The sequence below is a fragment of the Platalea leucorodia genome, assembly GCF_965183815.1.
Source record: "Platalea leucorodia genome assembly, chromosome: 3".
In the NCBI taxonomy this organism is placed as follows: Eukaryota; Metazoa; Chordata; class Aves; order Pelecaniformes; family Threskiornithidae; genus Platalea; species Platalea leucorodia.
This window is the reverse complement of record NC_138825.1, coordinates 95,627,930-95,643,743: the sequence shown is the minus strand read 5'-3', so window position 1 is coordinate 95,643,743 and position 15,814 is coordinate 95,627,930.

Below are 15,814 nucleotides of genomic sequence, written 5' to 3'. Positions count from 1 at the left end.
TAAAAGGTTGTGACATGCTCAATAAAAATAAATAGTTGAGTTAGAAATTTAATCTATGGAAGAATTTAGAGTGGTTGTTCTTTTAATACATTACTAACAACTGCATAATAACGTTGATGTAGGTTCCTTTCTGTTCTGTTCCTTGGTTTGTTTACTTCAACAAAAAGAGAATTTTAAAAAAGGAGGCTGAGGGCAGAAGAGGTGATTCATTTCTCCAGGAGACAGAGAGTGTAGGTCAGTAACATTTTCTTTAATGAGGGCTGTAAAAATGATTAGGAGCCTTCATGGTCAATTTATTTCTAAAATGTTTTTTTCAAAAAAACAATAATTAAAAGCTGTTCTGTATGTAAATTACAGTTCTGTATGAGCTGATAAGAATGAAAACAGTGTGAACTTCCACAATAGAAATATGTGAACATTCCCACAACAAAAATGAGTGTGAACTGCTGTATTCCCCTGAAACTTTCTGCCTGATGTTTTCAGAACAAAAAGATTTCCCCAGTACTTTTGTCATGGTACTTGTCAAATAATGAACTGACTGCTTGATCATACTAGAACATCCAAAGTATGGTTTTCTGCATATTTGTCCTAAATTATTAGAGACTCTTCTGGTCTTCTGTACATGGGAAAACTACAACCATGGCATAAACTTGGAAGGAACATGTTTGGAGATTTTCCCAGGATGGACTGAGGAAACTAGATGGAGAGTAAGCAAAACAATGACTTAAATTCCAACCCTCTGAATTTAATGGCAAAGCTGCCAATAAGTTTAGCTTTTGACAAAATAAATCTTCAGAGGTAGTCAAAAAGGCAAATAATGATAGTGATAGGAAGGGGATAGACAACCAAATCATCATGACACTTCATGAACAGTGAGCTGTTTTGACATCCATGTCAAAAAGAGATAAAGAATTCGAGATAGTTTAGAGGAGGATGAGCATGAAAAAAGTAAGGAATAGCTTCTGTGAACAGAAAAAAGTAAACAATTTGGAATCACCATCTTGGAAAAGATGCTACTCAAGGAGGACTGATAGAATTTTAAAAGTTCTGACTGGCACAAGGAACAGCGAATAGAGAGCAATTAGTCATGCTCGTATCAAGAAAATTGGGCACAAAATAGATTAACAGGCAGCAGACTTAGAAAGGGACTGCTTCATACAATTTAAAAAATAGATATCCTTACCTCAGGATGATTTGAATACCAAGAGTATGCATATGTTAAAAATTCATAGAGAAATTCATGGATGAGAGGTCTGTCAAGCAGTATAAAGCACTCTGATAGAGGAGCAACCTCCAGCTGAGAAGGTCCCTAAGCAGGGGAGTGCCAGAAACGGGTAGGATTTCCAGGGGAAGCTTCTTCAGCTTTCCCTGTTTTCCAAAGGGTTTGCAGTTGGTGCTGAAAGGTCAATGTAGGAAGCTGCACAGTCTTTCAGTCATTCCAGTTACTATCTTTCAGTTAGTCCAGCTCAGCATACCTGTTCTTAGGATGTCAACAAAGGCTAGGTTTTTGATCACTTGATACAGTTAGAGGGTAATCTGCATGATAAAGGTGAATTTCGTCAGACTCAGAAGACTGATTCAAAGCCATTTACATTATTTAAACCTAGCATATGGACTGCATAAAGAATCCTGAACATTAAAGGCTGTCTAGCAGCACAGTGGAGGTGATTTTATATTCTAGTGAACGGTTAAGCCGCATCTCTAACCAACAAAATAGGTCTTAAACCCATACCCAGGAGCATGGAATTTCCCTTTTGTTTCAAAATGAGAAAAAAGGGAGGCTTAGTGTTTCCATGTGAAAAGAAAGAGTTGATGAAGCTAATTTCTTCAGTCCAAGAAATACATTAATAAACTGGAGCGAGTTCAGGGGAGGGTCACCAGGATGGCTGAGTCTGGAGAACTTGCTTTGTGAGGAGAGACAAGGAAGCTGGGCTTGTTCAGCCTGGGGGAGAGATGGCTTTGGGGGCCCAAGCAGCAGGCTGACATGGCTGGCAGGGAGGACAGCAGACATAAATTGAAATAGGAGGATCTGACTGGATATATGGAAGAAAAAAAAGTGTAAGGATAATTAAGCAATGGAGCAGATAGCCCAGATAGGTTTTGTAACCTCCATTCTTGGCGGTTTACAAGATGTGACTGATAAAACCTTGAGCAATCTGGTCTGGATTCATTGTGACCCTGCTTTGAGCAGGAGGTTGGACAAGAAAGGTCGCAAGAGTCACTTCCTACCTGAATGAGGCGGTGATTAATGCCACTCACATGGCAGCTGTGTTTGGATAGAAGACATCATTTTGGAGAATGCAAAGGAAATCATTATTCTTAGCAGTTGCACCAGGAATTAAATAGTAACGCAGTAACACAAAGCAATGTCACATACAGGAGGAATGGCATGAGATTATGGCTGCTGACTTTGAAGTTTTATCATTTAGGCCTTTTTGATCAGTAGTGGCATAGCAGCAGTTACATCTGTATTTTTCACTTCACAGAATACCAAATTATTTTACTTTCTGCCATTTCTATCTTTTCTTAAATGTATGATCTTTAACTGTGTGGGTCATGTATGACTTGGTTGTCAGTGAATATTGGATACAGCCAAATACCAATCTCTTTGCCTGTATCCTGAGACAAAAAAAATTTAAACATATGGAGTCAAAAGACACTGAGTATATGCAAACCGTGCAGAGCCAGGCCTGTGGATGTACATCGTGAGGAGCAATCTCAGCCTCTTTATGGGGTATTGAAAGTTTTGGTGTGTATAATCTTTATTTTACAAGACCCAAAGGAATGCTAGGGCTTCAAGCTATTACTAAGACTTAATGTTCCCTGTCCCCAGCAACAGAAACAGCAGAGATGGATACATGATATAGTAACTCTTTTTCTTCTGTGTTGTTGACAAGGATTTAGTTTAACGTATTCTTCCTGTTTCATTTATTTTCTGTGAATGAACTGCTTTTCTCTTTGGGTTGCAGCTCAATAATCATTAGAGTGGTGCGGGGAAAAAACACAGAGGGTAATTATAGAGGAGGAGTAATGTTGAAATTCACCATTTTGTAATAGGTTATTCAAATAAATTTTAATTAATAATTACAAAACACTGCAATCTTAGATGTAAAAATCCAGTTTAAGTGGCAGGAGTCATCTTTCTTGGCGATTGACATTTCGGGGGCATTTTCCTCTTTCACTCACCAGAGGGCTCCCATAGTGTAGTGCTCCAAAATCGTTTCCATGCCTGATGCAGTCAATAGGAGGTTTGCCAGAGATCTCAGTATAAGCCAAATCTTCAAGTCCTTTGAGAAATTTCCCATTTCCACAGAATTTTTAGCATAGCAAGAACTTCAGTAAAGTATGTATCAACTTTAAAGTAAATCCAGTTTTTCAAAACTAAAATGGGTTGTTCCAAATCTTAATCTTTGTCTGTCAAGCTCTGTCACTATTGATGGCACCATTTCTTTCCAAAGCATTCAAGCCTATAATTCAGTGCCATCATAAAAATTTCCATTTCTGTAGGTATGCAGAACTAGAGCATATCTAAATTTTGCTATTTCTTCACTATTATATATTCAAGAATGAATCATCTTCTATTATTGTATGACTAACTTATCTAAACTTTCCTTCCCATATTTGCAACCGTAGCATTTCCATACTGAACTCTGATGAACTTTGTAATTCAAAAAGAGATGGAAAATCATATTAAATCTGGTCGTATCGATCTTTTCACCTTCATCTCCCAGTCTCTGTTGGTCTCTTATTTGTTGCACGACAGACAAGCTAGTAAGAGTTTGTACAATCCTGTCTCTCTTTTATGTACTGACAGACCTCAGTGTCTGTTCTCATTCCTTTATTCCAGAAACCATTTTGTTTTGTCATTGAAGTGCTCAGTTCCTTTGCCAGAATCTGTCCCCCTTTTTGACACATCCTATTAAAATATGGAGTATCCTTCATAAGCCAATTCAAAGAGTCGTCATTCATGTCTTAAAATACCCCTTACTACTAATTTTTGGTTTGATACCTAAAGTGCCATGCGACCAGTTAATGGCCATGAAAATGATGATTTCTGAATTTTTTTTCTACACCTTATTTATGTCTCTCTTTTATAGAAACAGCTAGTACATTTTTGTATTACTGTCGTTCTCATTTATCTTCTTTTATTATTTCATATATTTTACATTGTGTTTTAATTTGATTAATAAATCTTCTGTAGTGAAATTGGTTTTTTGTTTCTTACCACACAAGGTCTTCAACACAGTAATACAGTACATGCTAGTAATTTAATGTTTTATGTCATAAGCAAATGCAAAACAAGTTCTACTGTTTTGGATTATTAAATCTTGAGATCCTTTCTAACATTTACTAGAAAGTTACACAGATAGTATTTTTCAGTGTGAAATACTAGAAATGGGCAGATTTTGTGTAAAATGATGCAAGGCAGGTGTTCACTTAAATAATTATGTACTTGTGTTTATTTTGTGTGTATATTTGCTTTTATATTAAAAATAAACTTTCCACTCCTGTTTCTTCACTGTGTTATCATTTGCTTTCTTATAGGCTCTAAAGAAAAAATGCACCATGAGAAATTTTGCTCTATTTAAGGTAACTGTTTGCTATAATGCATTCAATGTCTCTGAAGTTTTAACCAGAGGAAGGAGGCAGTGCACAAAAGAATCAGGTGCACGGGATTCAGAGAGCAGGTCTGAATGATACTAATGGCTGATCAAGTAGTTTTTGAAATACAAGCAGTTACAAGTTAGGCGAGGCATTGCTAAGAAACTTCAAAACTTGTTTCAGTCCTACTTTTCCCATTCCAGTTTTCCAGTTTTCAAAAAAATAATGTTCTTCCATGTACTTAGAACATTCCCTTAAAATCTGGAGATTGCTCAGCTGGCTTCCTACAAAACTATCACGTTACCTCTAGATAAACATCATTAAACTGAGCGCAGGGCTTTGCTTTCCTCAGCTAGAAAACGTTGTGAATAGCTTGATGTTGACATGAAAATAAGATTGAGTAGGAAATAATTACATGTCCATTTTTGTAGGGTGATTTAGATTGCCCAGAAAAAAGGTGATACAGTGAAATGAAATGTAAGGTTACACTTGCAGGGCTAAGCTTACTGAGCGGTATACAGTGTTTTGGAAAGCTGTAACTCTTTAAGAGAGGTAACGATAGCTTCAAGCACACTGTGATGGTTTAAAAAAGATGGAGCGTAACAGAAAGAAATACTAAGTATCAGTAATGTAGCTGTGTTACTTCTTTATATGGTATTGATGGTGTAACTATGCCATTATGTTAGTTTCCACCATCGCAGCATTCTGCTTTCTAATTGATGTCAGTGAGCAGGAATGATTCTGGAAAAAAACCTCAAAACAAATAAACAAAAAACCCCACCATGAAACCACACTGCTTTTTATGGAAAACCAGATAAAACAAAAGCTCCTCAATCAATCTTTGTCAGTCAGGAGAAGAGTTGAGGATAGCCCAAATTTGTACATGGAAGTAAGACTTCTGATACCATAAGGATATGTAACAGATAAAGGCATATCATAATCCAAAGGCTGAAGCCTGAAGATAGATAAATTGAGAAATACAAGGCACATGGGGGAAAAAAAAAAAAAAGAAATCACATAAATATGGTTACATATGCAACTATTAGCCTAGGTGTATGGTAGAGAATCTTTATAATTTTGTATATTTAAAACTAGATCATGTATTTTTCAAAAGGAGGAGGTATAGCTTGCCTATAAATTAGGAATTTGTCAGAAATGACTGAATATAATTTTATGGTCTAGATTATGAAAGGAAGGAGGCAAAATAGTTGTGACAGGTATGACATCAGGAAGGAAAGAAGCTGCCAAGATGGGACCCTCTGCTCTCCCCTGAGGGAGAACAGAATCTTCTCTGGAAGTAGTTTAGTGCGCCTAGATGGAAAATGTCTTCTCTGGACATGGTGCTGGACAACTGGCTCTAGGTGGCCCTGTTTGAGCAGAGGGGGTGGACCAGATGATGTCCAGAGGTCCCTTCCAACCTCAACCATTCTATAAGAACCTTCAACAGTATCAGGCTGGAACAGGGAGAGAAAAACAAGCAAGAAGGGTGAAGCTACAGTTAAGGAAGGCTTCTTGCAGCAAAGATAATATCCTAGCCCAAGTCTCAGTGATGACAGTTAGGAAAAGACTTTTTGAGAGACCTGGTGGACTCTGCAACAAGTAGCAACTGAAAGCTGCAAGATTTTCAGGAGAATAGGATGGAAAGACTTATCCTGCACAGGTACAGTGGATGGTGAGTAGATATGTTTTCAAACCTTTTCATTTAAACTGTTTCACCTAATAGAGCTGAGCTACTTCTATTTAAAGAGTTACTTTGTTAAAACTTCTATAAAGTCTACTTTTAGATATGAGAAATCTTTTAATTTGATAAATTCCAGGGTAACGTGCAGGTAGCTCCACTTCAAGAACTTGGTCGACATGCAGTCAGGTGCAGAGAGGTGCCTTGAAAACACAGTGACAATAACAAAGCCTCATTCAAAATGTGCTGAAAAAAAGGGCAGGAGTTTCCTCTTGTTTATTTATTTTTACATGTCTTTTAGCTATCTTTCTGTTACAGCTGGAAAAAGATGTCATTTAATCTGTAGGTAGCTGACTAGATCACCAGTGGCCTGTCTGGACGTCCCAGATCAGGAACTCCAGCAACCACTGCAGGAGAGGAAAATAAGGAATCTACGCACAATAAGGGCTGGAAAGAGATGAGAAAGCAAAACATAGAGAATGTCAACCATGCTAAAAAAAAAATGACTGTATTAACTGCAGCATACCGTTACATTGTTATTACATTAATAATGTAACATACCGTTACATTATTAACATACCGTTACAGCATACCGGTATATTATAATCCAGATTAGAAGCTAGCGAAATCTCAGCTTCTAAATAACGTTTTTTCTGGTCTCTGGGTCACAACATTTTGTTGTCTTTGTTGTTGTTCAAGCTGCGCTGTTACCGCTAAATACAGCACAACCTAGGATCCGCAAAAGCCTTTCTGGCAAGCAGTATCATTCTGGTATATTTATTTCTTAATTCTCTTCTCCCTAAGGATGGAGGAAGTGTTGGTAATACTTTCTGTTTAGAGTGAAATCTTGGCTTGATTGAAGTCTTCGATACTCCTAGCTCACAGCAACTAAAGAGAGGTCATAGAAACCAGGTGTGAAATTCTGGCCCAGCTGAAGTGTATAGCAAAGCATACGCTGACTTCAGCGAAGCCAAAATTTCACTCTAAATAAAATAACTTGCCAACACTTCCTGTGATCTGCAGAAAGACAGAAGTGAGTAAAAACTTGCACTAACTTTCTAGTCGTCTTTTGCTCATTCTTTATAGTGGAAGCCTAGAGTGGAGTTATATAGTAGTGGTCTCCCACAGGCAACAGGGGAGAGAACGATGCTGTGCTAAGAAAGCAAATCTCAAAGCATAGAGCAAGGTCATTAATGGAACTGGTATCAGTCCTGTAGGAGAAAGTTTATTTTGGGAGAAACAGAAAAGGAATGACAAAAATTCATTTCTAGATAAGGATTATTGAAATTGTTTAAAAATGCTTCAGTTTTTAAGTTAACCATAGTGACTTCTTTTTGTTTTCAGTGTTACTTAATTAGAAATTAAGTTGATGAAGCTATTTTCGTGGTTTTTTCTCATTGTATTATTTTAAGTGAAGTGTACTTCTTTTATTTTCACTTTTTCCTGTGTTGTTGTGTTCTTGTTGATAATGTTGATAGGTTTTCAGTAAATCATCATTAAAGGCACTTCTCAACTGTCTCAAAGTTATGAAGACATTTTAATAAATATTTTAACTTCAGAGAGAAGAAGGTAAATACTACTGAAATATGGGGGGAGAGGGGGAAACTTATGGCTTGATTATGTATTTCTTAGGCATCAAAAGCATACCCCTTGGCTACATCAGAAAAGTAAGATCAAATTCTTAATTCACTCTGATATATAGTCTTTGTGTTTATGTCCATGCCCACTTACACATGTGGAATGAACAGTATAATAATATTTCACTGTTATCTCAATTTATTGTTAAACGGAAAAACTTACAGGACTCTAAAATTGATACCATCTAAAAAAGAACTGCCTTGCATGATAATCTACTCCGAACGAGATTAAGTGAATCTGATTTCATCAAGATTAGTTTGTGATTCTTTAACAAAGAGATGAAAAGGAATCCAGCCCAATCCATTTGGCTACTCTACGTCAAAGGTAGATCAATTAGATCAATCAAAATTCAGATACCCTAATATCTTAATTTTAGCTTCTGTTTCTTTCATTTTATCTTACTGCCTCAGCTTCTGACTGTCATACCAATAAATAGTTCAAAGACAGAGTAGAAATAAATCACTAAATTAATTTGTTTTATTTTTTAGATACTTTAGCTCACATAGGTGAGCAGGAATGGCCTCCCATGGGCTAAATATGAAAGAATCTTTCCTGTTTCCTGCCCCCTTTCCTTGTCTGGGTTTCCTTGCCTTGTCTCTCCAGTCTAGAGACAAACTGTCATCGTGCAGGCAAGGCAAAGGATTGGGGAGTTTGGTGAGACAGTGTGTTTGAACTCAACGTAATGGCAATGGCATAGACTGCGAAGTATTTACAACTTCTGAACCAATTTGTGAGATGAAGGAAAATATAGGAAGGTGGGGATCAGAGCAGTTACGACTAGCTGTCTGTGCTCCATGAGACCATCTAGAATATAAACGGACAATTCTCTTCTACAAATTTTAAAATTTATCTTTACCATTCTGATAAAACCACAGGAGTGGAAGTCATCCACTGAAAATACTACCTAAAATTTTATCATCTCTTAGATGATAAAATTAGATTATATTTATAAAGGATATGCACACCTTTACTGTAGGCCAAGGGAAGTTTGTGTTAATAAAACTGTTGAGGACAGCTGCTCTGAATGTAAATGGAAGGAGTTTACATGGATGTAACTGCAAATTCTTATTTAATCATGTCTGCTACAGGCAATGATTGTGGAATATTCATTTAAGTCCTCTGTACATAGAATTTTACTCATTTAATTAAAAATGCAGACTCACATTGGTTTAAGCCAGTCCAATTTACTTCATGAACAATTTACATAATTGAAAAAATGTGTTGTAGCAGTGTAGGTCATTTTTGTAGTTAATTTTCAGCCATAAAAAGAATATAAATATTTCTAAGTATATAAGACTACCTTATCTGAAGGTATCTAAAAGCTGTACTGGTCCTACTAAACAAGTTTAAATAAACTTGTTGGATGTCCACAGATTCTATAAAACCTTTAACCAAGCACAGATTCAGTTCAGAAACTTAGCTGTCAGGTTGAAGTTAGGAATACTGTCACTCTAAAATCAAGGGAGAGAGACACTTGCAGAGAACAGTTAATCCCAAATCTGGATTTCCCAACGGAAATTACACCCTTAATTTAGACATCTCAGGTGCCTCACATAACATGACTTGCATTCAGGTTTCACCACACTTTCACCACACATCTGCAGACAGGAACATAACTCAGTTCCATGATTCCCTTGGCCTAACCTAACTGATACTGCTTAAAGCTGGATTTAAACTCGTGTTTAAATTGCTTTTGGTTTATTAACTCTGTAGTCTTCACACTGCAGAAACACGCCAAATCAAGTGAGTATGTGTAGTCCTTTGTCCTCCTGTAATTGCAGAAGTGTGCTTGGACATAGACAGCTTCTTCCTCAGTGCACTGGGAACATTCCTCCAGCAGTTTGCCGTGCTGTACCACAGGCAGCCGTGGGATACACTCAGACAACCCACTGATTTATGTAGTAAAGCTCAGTACTAGGGAGGACTCTGAAGAAGGCTTGCCAGCTTCGTTGTTTGGAACTAGGCTAGTCTAATTTGGCATTCAAACCTAGGTCCTAATTGCAAGAAATACTTCTGTGGGGAAGATAAACCCTGTGTGAAGACAAATGCGTGCCTGATGCAAGCTCTTATTTTCTGCTATGTATTCTTCTACTTACAAGCATTCTATGGTTAGAGTAGTCTTTTTTTTTTTTTTTTTTTTTTTTACTCCTGTCAACAGGCTTAGTTTATTCAGTTTCAGCCTTTTTTCTAATTTTATTCTCCAGGAGTTAAATCCTCTGTTGAAATAAATAAAAATAAATAAATAAATAAAAATTAAAAAATTAAAAATAAAATTTAAAAAATAAAAATAAATAATAATAAATAATAATAATAAATAATAATAACAAATAAAAATAAATGATAATAATAATAATAATAATAAAAAAGATCAGTGAAGTATCTGTAACATATGAACAGCTCCTTAAAGAAATAACCTCTATTCTGAGTTCTGGGAAATGGAACAATATTGCGATAGGAGAGACACGTTCAATGTTGCTGATGAATGTCTGAGCCAGTCAGTCCTAACAGTTTTTTGGGTTTTGTTTTTTTTTTTAGAATCTGGCCTTGTAGTTTTAATACATGAACCAAAGTTACTTCTTCCCAAATAGGTTTGAAGGCACATCAACCTATAATTATTCATACTGAAAAGATTTGGATTAACACCATTTTATTACACAAAATTTTATATCTTTATGAAAAGTGTCTTCTCCCTCATGCACAAGCAGGACATAAGTTTGTATTCTTCTCTTAATACAGCCTGATAACCTCTCAGTAATGTAGTTACCTTCAGTAAAATTTGTATTTTTGGCCTAAGGTCATCTTCCTACCATAAGTTCTGTGATTAAGTACATTCTTTACTATGTATCTGTGTCAGATACTACTGCTCTAATAACTATAGATTATATCTGCCGATCTAGACATGAAGTCTAAATGCATTTGAATAATTTTGCATGTGAAAATATAGCCTCACTAAATAGTTGCAGGATGCCACTTAAGTTGTTAGAACATAGTTGGTTCCAGCATTAATAGTTGGTTGCAGCACAATTAGTCAATGACTAATTGGCAAGATTAAGTTAACTACTCAGTTAAAATAACCAACAGGATATACCTGGATTCCACCTATCAGGAACGGGAAGAAACCAGAGCAGTTCCTAGCTACTCTGAGCTTCATCAAAATGGCACGTTCATGCTAAATCGCTTGGCCTTGCTCCAAAATTAAATTCATCCATCATGTCCAAACCACATTTGACATGCCAAAAATAAACAGTTTAGAGATTGATGCAAATGTTACGCTTCATACGCTACACAGCTACATTTGTTTTAAGAACCTTCCATTTATTTAAATGCTGGCCTTTCTAGGAGCTAGTGTTTGATTTTGCATTCCTAGCAAGCAGTAAAATTTATTTGAGTTGCAACGCATAAAGATACAAATAGTCATGCAAACACAGTCTGATAGATTCTTCCTTTCAACTGTCATTTTCTATTAGTGCACAAATTCCTCAGCTCCCAAAAATACATATATATACAGGGTGACTTAAGATGTTGATTTGCAATATGTATAGGTCAGTAGGCTGTTTTAGAGGGCACGTAACAGCTATATTTTTTTTTGGCATGTACTTCTGTCTCACTTCTAGCTGCAGCCTTTAGATGCTATTGACTTCAGAGTTCTTTTACATCTGAGATCATGACTAGATAGCTCTAGGCAAACATCAAGCTTACATAAACCTGTAAAATTACTGACTTTAAAGTATAACATTGGTTATATCTTGAGAATATTTACTGCTAGATGAAAGGCAAATAAAGTATGTGGATGCAGAGATACAGATTAAATACACACTTAATTTGACTTCCCAGATTATTGTGCCTATTTATTCAGCAATAAATATGAATAAAATACTTGTCATTTTATTATTTCATTTTTATGTTGCTTGACAGTATTGAAATTGAGCATTAAAATAACATAATGGTAAATAGCTCTGCATGAACTCAGAATCCTAGATGTGTCAATATAATTGTAGCTACTATGTTGATAAAACTGATGGTCGCATATATCAGTTAGTCTTGCATAGGTAAATTTATAGAAGTTACTTTCTGAAAATTTGAAACTATTCATAACTGGACTTAAAAGTGGTTTAGTCATCATTGCAGTATTCTGTTTTTACATAAAGTTTGGGCAAATTAGCTGGATAGAAAGGACACAACAGTAGGAGACACTGGCAAATACTGAGACTTGTAAATTCTTAGACGTATTTGTTACAATTTAAAATGGAATTTTAACTGACATTTCTTGGACTATCTATGCTTTGTCTTCCTGAAGTTTAAAAAAACAAGCATAGAATATTCAGCCTTTTGATCTAAAATACAGTTGCCCTTTAAGCCTGAAGGGCTTATACAGCCTAGTCTATTTGTAGGATCTTAAACTTTGCTGATGCCTTTCCTTTGCTCTTCACCTTCCTTTTTCTAATATTTGCATTATATAAATTTTAAATTAACATATTTCACTGCTTTATAGATGTTTTCAGACTGCATGTAGGAGTTTAGCATATTCATACAGAAGTATTGGGCAAACACCGGTAATTCCCAGCACAGCTGCCTAAAACCTGGCTTTCATCTTTTCATTATGTGTAATGACTTTTAAAGACGTATGGGTACTTCAGCCTAAAACAAGCCAGATGATGTGCTTTGACTTGGTTTGGAAAATCACCTTTCAGCTTTTCTCATCCCCCATCAGCTGTTTGACCACATACTTTATTCTTGTACAATACAAAAGCCACCAAAAGGCACGTATTTCCTGCGTTACAGGTAGGATGGATTCCATGTGAAAGAAAGAACAGAAAGAAAACCAATGGTAAATGTTCAGAATTTTTTATTTATTGTGTATTTCTTTGTGTAGTTCATGAAACAATAGAACATGTGGCAAGCTGTTTGTAGTATGGCAGTACGGTTATATACATGCATTTATCTATCCATAGGAAGACAAAGTAAAGTATGCCTTTTAATAGATTAAGGACATACAGATTTTGACACTATTAATCTTAGTGTTTATTCTCTAAGCCTGAACTGGACTGATGTTTTACTGATTTCTACAAATCCAGCACTATTTCAGGTTTGAATAACTTAACTGAATTTACACTTTAGAGAGTAGTATATGCACAGAAATGTATTTTTCTGGAATGGTAATGAATACAAATCATATGATACAGCTGTTGACATGTTTGCAACTGGTAAATATAAGCAATATATCAAGACATTGATTTTATTTACTTTAAAATGTATGTATTTTGGATTAAAATGTCATTATTAAAAATATGAAACATATTAGGACCAGATAGCACTAAACGTTACAAATGATACAGCTCCACATTATTTTTTTAAGATTGGGATTATCAGTGGCCTTGGGATTGGAGATAAAGTACGGACATTTTTTTTTGTTGCAGTACCATTACTTATTAGTATTTGGTTATTTTAAGACATGTTATAAAGTGTCAAAGAGCAGAGAAAACGCCTGAGCCAAGACAACTAATACCACAAAAGTAGCAGTAAGTATTCTCTCTGCATCTTTTTGACAGTTATTTTGGCCCCTTTACTGAAAATCTGAGTGCTTCCTAAGTATACAGAAAAAGAAGTAGCAGTTGGGTTTTTTCCTATTTTCCTCTCCTATAGAAGAAATGAAGTGACATCCAGCTTTTCTGTTGGCTTTGCTGCTTAGGAGTGCTTAGCATGTGTGCACATGGATATAAATAATTCCTTTTTGATGTAATTTTTGCCAAAGTTCCCTCATTTGAGTGACATTTTTGCCCCATTTACATCAGTGTTAAAATTTCCATTAACTTCTCCAAGGCTGGGATGCCACCTGTTTTGTGTAAGTTCATTATAGTTCAGTCTAATGCATTTAAAAGCATTTATATTTTAATTGCTTCAGTGGAATGCAGTTGTTGTGACCGGCAAATCTTGCAGAGGGCAGAAAGGATCATCTGGCAAGCAACAATCCCGCATAAGGGCATATACAATGGAATAGAAATACTAAGCTCTACATCAAGTGAGAAGCAGCGTGGTAAAGGGCGTTTCAAATTAATGTCCTTTTAAAAAATAGTTTTCAAGTAGAATACTGCTGCTTTTAAAGAGTTTTGTCGAAGTTTACAGCTTCATTCCTGCATATGTGTTGTCATAAGCAACACAAGTTAAAAATGTGGGTCTAACAAGATGGAGACAAATCTGTTAGCACCACACAGACAAGAGTGAATTATGCTACTTGGCTGGTTTGGATATCTAACGGTGCCGAAAAAGAAACAAAGGTTGAAAGTGAATGTCAGCAATAAAGAAAAATTTTCTACAAAAGATAAGTCTGTCCCTTTGCCCCCCGATTCTTTCACCTTTTCCCCCTGCATCTTGCCTGAAACTGCAGTTGTAGTAAGAGCTGTTCAGAGGAGCAGTTCACCCTTGGCGCAGGAGTTGGAACGTGCTCTGCGCGTCTGTGCCGAGTATGGTTTCAAAGTTAAATTTCTCTCTTTTCTGCTTCTTGGTGTATTTGCCTTGGCTCCTGCCTGGATCTGGGTCTAATCCTGTCTTCTGTGTGGAAGTAAGTGCTTTAGCTAAACTCTGAGATAGCTGGAAAACGGTGTTACTGCAAAGATAACGTGCGATATCATCCATTTGCTGCGGGTGCTTCAGCTCATCATCAGTTTTTCCAGTACTTCCCAGATACGAAGGAGATGAGACGATGTATAGGCAATGTTTTCTCTGGAGTGCACCAGTAACTGTTTGCAGGTGAACAAGAGTGCAGGTGGTTGGGATTTCTAAGCTGTTTATGATAACAGAGATGTTTTGCCAGTTGTGGCTTTGCTTCTTATGTTGTGGGAGGCAGAGAGAGAAGCTGGTTTTTTGGCTGGTGACATAAGTTTGTAAACAGTAAGGTTTTCCTTGTTCCTGACTTTCATGTCACTAGTCATTCAAGACTATTCGTTAATGTGAACAGCATTGTCCATAAACACATATGGTGACAGTCCCTAATGTCAAGGTCCTCAACCAGTATAAATCAGTGCAATTCCTTTGATTTACGTGCACTGGCATAACGCTGTTTAGTTGAAGATCTGGGCCAGAGCACTGGAAGCATATGTGTTAGCAAGGGAAGGCTGTAGTAGTTTCTTATTCTTCTACTTACTACTTTCATATGGATGTAGAGTATTTTGAAGTTGACAGGGTTCAAATAAAGTATTTTTAATTTTCTATTTGGAGCGTCGGTATCTCGGTAAGTGGAACAACATCCTTGGTTTAGGGGTTATGTTTCATTATTGCTTCATAGGAAATGGAGACTCAGCTTGGATCTGGACTTTTGAGCAATACTGAAACTTTGAGGGACAGCAATATTTCTTTAAAGGATGAACTGATTGTATGTGCAAGCTTTTATGCAATTAAAATGTTTAGCTAATTCAGAACTTATATTCATTGACATTAATAAGACTGTGTATATTCATGTAACACAGCTGAATCCAGATCTTTAGGGGATGTAAAATGAAGTAAACCAGAAAGATTTTAACAATTTTGTAGCTTGAAAGAGCAATGAGAAATGCAGTTCTTTTCAAATCAAAAATGATAATGCCTTTCACTAGGAGCAGAGCTTTTACAAAGGGTCTTTCAACTGAGGATCTCGCAACTCTGCTTGAAACACTGAATTAGGGCTCAACACTGAAGCCTTTATCAAATGAACAGTCTGAAGGGGAAGGGAGCGCTCCGATGATGTGTCAGCTGTGGGGCTGGGCTCTGGCGCCTCGCCCCGCGAGGTAAGGCAGCTTCACTGTCTATAATTTACAGATTGAGCAAGCGAGAAGTGTGACTTGCCTAAAGTTACACCACAAGTCTGTGGCAAAGTTGTGGAATAAAACACCCTAGCAGACATGTACATAAGCTGCAATTTCA